This window comes from Apodemus sylvaticus, chromosome 19 (genome assembly GCF_947179515.1).
Source record: "Apodemus sylvaticus chromosome 19, mApoSyl1.1, whole genome shotgun sequence".
Lineage (NCBI taxonomy): Eukaryota > Metazoa > Chordata > Mammalia > Rodentia > Muridae > Apodemus > Apodemus sylvaticus.
In genome coordinates, this window is record NC_067490.1 from 28358526 (window position 1) to 28363509 (window position 4984).

The following is a 4984-nucleotide window of genomic DNA, read 5'->3' on the forward strand; positions in this document are numbered from 1 at the left end:
AGCAAACTTTCTTGCTAGAACCTGTATGTCACTTATTCTTCCCATACATAAATGGATATTATATTCCCCACTTTTCAGAGCCACCAAGAGGTCGAGTCGCCTCTGTACTCAGGATAAAACTGCATTGAAACTGGTGTCCTTGCCTTTATTATAATGTACAGGGAAGAAACAAAAGTCACTGCTATACCATTCTGCCTGGATTACCTGGTACTGCAGAAAGCTGTTCAAAAACAAATCAAAGTAAATAGTCACTATTTTCAGAAACTGAATCAAATTTATAATGATCACTAACTAAATAGGAAATTATCATGGGGAGCCACCATTGTCAAGGACATGTCAAACAACAACAGCAACATGGTGTCCGGCTGCTCTGGTCAAGAGCCTGCAGAGCAGTGGTCCTTCCCCTGCAGCTCACAGAGCCTCATGGGATACCCCTGAGGTAAGAGGAGCTTAATGTAGGGAAAGGTGACATCTTCGCCAGCACTGCTAAACTTTGCCTGGGGGATTCGAGGCAGAGGAGAAGCAAATTGTGGTTGGGCTTCTCCCTGGGAAATGAGCGAGCGGTTATTCTTTCTGAAAACACCTGTGTTGTCTATAAGGTGTGGGTGTAACATCTGCCTCGGTGGAGATTTGTGGGAAATAATGGGGACAATGGGTGAGCTCTATTACACAGTGCTTTGCAAAGTATCCACTAAGTAGTAGATATTGGTTGAAAGCAAAACTAAACAGAACGGCCACAAGACTCAGCAATTCCACTGCTAGGTAGGTGTCGAAAAGAATTTGAGGATTCAAATGACAGCGTTATTCAGCTCAACCAAAGGGCAGAAGAAATGCCGAGTGTCCATCAGCACACTTCTACACAGAGTGGCAGCTGAGGTTCCAGCAACAGATGGCTGGATGTGGCCGTGAAAGACGCACGTTCTGACATGCTGTAACATGGGTGAACTGTGACGATCACAGGCTAAATGGAAAAACAATCATTAAAACAACACGTCAGGATCCCACTCGTGTGAAATATCTAATCAGATTCACAAAGGTAGAAATGATCCTTTGGGGGGGGGGAGATCTTTATGTTAGAGCTAGTTTGTTGTATTTAACGCCGCAAATTACCGCTAAAGGCAGACTGATCAGCGCCGATCTGCCGCTGGGTATGGCAGGATAGTTTGGCTGAGGGAACTTGAGCTTTTTACAGCTGAGGCTAGCAGAGGATCTCCAGATGGTCTGCACCTCCCAGAAGGTGCTGGAGAGGCCGTCTTCTACCTCTGTGCACCCATTTGGGGGTCCATCTTCTACCTCTGTGCACCCATTTGGGGGTCCAGGTAAACCATTGCTCTGGAGAAAGAACAGGAAGAGAGGAGGCTACATCACTTGTAGGTCATTGACTCCAGTGACGAGTCCCTGTTACAGCTGTTTGTCTCTTAATTCATGTCTGTGCATTTGATGTAATGACCCACTGAGTAGCTCAAACAGGGGCCATCTGTGTGATCATGGAGCTGCCCTTGAAAGCCTGGTGATGACAGCGACGCCCCCCCCCCTCCCAGAATCTATTGGCAACCAATAGTTCAGCAGCAAGGGATAGGGTCTCACGAGCCCCTCCCCCACCCATGACAGAGTGTTGGCAGGGCCAGCCTGGTACAGGTCAGTGCAGGTAGCCATAGTTGTTAGCTCACGTGTGGAATTGTCTTAAGTCTAGATGGCATTTTGAGGCCTATCACCAGGTCTTCTGGCTCTTACACACTTCCCCTCCCTCAGCGTTCCCCGACCCTTACAGGGGGGGTGACATAAATGCCACTGGTTTGTTTTTCAGTCCCGCCAAGCTTTGCTTTTCTTCTCCCTAATAAGTCACTACCATGTCTTCCCATAAAGCACCTTTTGAATCTTTTCCTTGGGATCATACTGAATGTTAAGCTCACATTTGCATGTCATTTGCATATGCTTTGAAGGTGTGGCACATGCTAAACAGGGCCATCTCCCTCAACCCTCTCTGCTCCTGTGAGTTCCCTCTTCAAGACAACAGTTTCTTGGTCTTCTTTGCAGAATCTCCTGCCAGCGACCACATATTAAGTGCTAAGTTCCCACAAGGCTCTACCTGGGGCACATTCCCCTTGGGCAATCTCGCCCACTCCCCCGTCTCAGGTGCCATTTGTTTCTTGAAAGCTGTCCCAGTGTGGTTCTGAGATCTCAGCAAGCTGGTTTCCCTCCCTCCCTGATGCATCGCCCTCTGACTGGTAAGTTTCTTCCCTGTCACCAGGGTATTTAGGGGCTTAAATCCTAATAACACATACTTTAGGAGAATTGACAATACAAAACAAGCGCTAACATTGACAATGGGGAAGGGGGCGCTAAATAATACAATAAAGATGCAATTAACCAAATCTGAACTATGAAACATTTTATAAGGCCTATAATTCTATATGGTTAGATGACTGGCCATTCTCAGCCAATAGCATACAGGAAGCAAGGATCACATAGAACGTTTAAGTGACACCTCAAAATGCAGTCTACAGTAAAAACCCCTGTTCAATCCTGACTCAAACTAGCAATACAAATGAACGTTCGAAACTATTGGAAAAGCTAAACACAGATAGGATATCAGACACTGAAGAATTATTCCTGCTTTCCCTGGCTGTAATAACAGTCTCGTGGTGACATAAATAAGAGAGACCACCTCTTAGGGACGCGCCGTGGAATGTGACGAAATAAAATCAATAAGATGTCAGTGAGCTTTGCAGCTGGATGTTTGGCATCGTTCTTCTGTCTTGAATATATTTAATTTTTTTTAAATCATATATTTTTTTTCAGCTTTTTGGATTTGTTTTTTTCAAGTCAGGGCTTCTCTAGGGATGTCCTAGAACTCACTCTGTAGACCAGGCTGGCCTCAAACTCAGAAATCCGCCTGCCTCTGCCTCCCAGAGTGCTGGGATGACAGGCATGCACCACCACTGCCTGGATTTTAAATCATACTTTTAAAGGCAGGTCAACTAAAAGGGAGGGAAAAAAAAAACCGATGAGTGTAGGGGAGGGGTATCCTGGCATCCCGGATATATGTTTATAGAACCAAAGGGCTATCTGGTGTAAGTCCTTGACTCCGGCAATCAATCTCGGCAACAAGCCTGGGTTTATCTCAGTCACACGTCCTTTGTTTCTTTCGAACACATATGAAGCAGTCGGATGTCTTCTCAGGGACAGGAAATTGCAAGGCTTGGTTTTTTTGTTGTTGTTTTTTGGTTTTTTGGTTTTTTTCTATCGAAGGCAACAGCAACATTGCCCTGCTGTGGAGTCCCAAGGTCATCATTGTCCCTGCCTGCAAACCACGGGGACGCTAATGGTCAAGTTGCCTGGGTCTGGACAGGGAGAAAATAGCAAAGTTAGATTCATGCGACCCCTTGTTTACCTGTAGCTCCTGCAGATCCCACTTCCGTTTACCATCACAATCTAGAAATTAGCGATCTAGTAATAAGCACTAATAGTTTCTGGAAATGGAGCCCTTAGAAGAAAGAAGCCACAATCAATTGGGGAAAGTGCTTAAGACCATTAAAAAACAACAACAACAAAAATGTAAGGGCTGCCTTCCCCTAAACAGTCCCAGTTGCTAGAGACGTGGTTACTCAGAAAACAAACTCAGGTACAGAGGGGACATGGGGATAAGCTCTGACTTTGAGGCTCTAAAAGTCAGATTGGGAAAGAGAATGTATTTCCCTCAGATCTGTTTAAAATAGATCTTGACACATGTTTAGCCCACCCCGCTGATCGCCCCCTTCGCATTGTCATTTTACCGTAATTTCTGGTTCTGGTGCCCACAGCCTAGAATAGCAGTGACCCCACATGTGACGTTACTACATCCAGGCCTGGTGATGTCTAGCAAACTGGTCCCCAGGGTTCTCTTCTTTGGTCAAAAGTAAAACTCTAGGCAATTTTAAACTTTCCGGGATTTTGTTAACTAATGGGTAGTTCTAAATTTTGGGAAGTTCCTGTCACTGTTTTAGTGTGAGAACTGGTTAGATAAATAACCCCTAACGCCTCTGCTTCATGGAGAAGAAACCCAGATTGGCAATACCAAGGTATCACTGCTGGGCTTTGTAATGCGAAGGTTTGTCCCTTCAGAAACTTTGAGACTAGAGACCAGAACAAAATAAACCCACGAACTTCTTCAAGAGAATACCAGGCCCTCATAGGCCCCTCAGTACTTCCTGTGTATGTGTGTGTGTGTGTGTGTGTGTGTGAATGTGTGTGCGCATGTGTGTGTATCTGTGTATCTTTGTATGTGTGTCTGTATTTATGTATGTCTGTGTGTCTTTCTGTGTCTGTGTCTATGGGTCTCTACGTGTGTCTATGTGTGTCTGTGTCTTTCTGTGTCTATGTATGTCTGTGTGTCTCTCTATGTGTCTCTGTCTATATGTGTCAGTGTGTCTTTCTGCATCTGTGTCTATGTATGTCTGTGTGTCTATGTGTGTCTATGCATGTCTGTGTCTTTGTGTGTCTGTGTGTCTCTCTGTGTGTATGTGTCTATGTGTTTGTGTGTCTTTCTGTGTCTGGGTCTGCGTGTGTCTCTATGTGTATGAGTCTGGGTGTGTGTTTTTCTGTGTGTCTATGTGAGTGTATGTGTGTCTGTGTGTCTTTGTATGTGTGTCTGTGTCTATGTATGTCTATGTGTGTGAGCGTGCATGTCTATGTCTATGTGTGTCTGTGTGTATGTGTGTGTGCTCTTGTTATCTCTTGGGCCAGCAGACTGAGACATTTCCCCAGTACCCAGTCCCATCTAAGTGACTTATCCTGTTCCCGCTGGAGGAGGCGGCACAATGCCACGGCTGCAGCATCAGGAAGTCAGTTCCTAGAAGGCACAAAACAAGATTTGACATGAAGGGATGTCCCTCAGTGAGAGGTCCCTTCTGGATAAGATACTGAAGGCTCCATTACAGGCAGTCCTTTGGGGGCAGGGGACAGACAGACACACACACACAAAAACACAATAGAAGGATGAGGC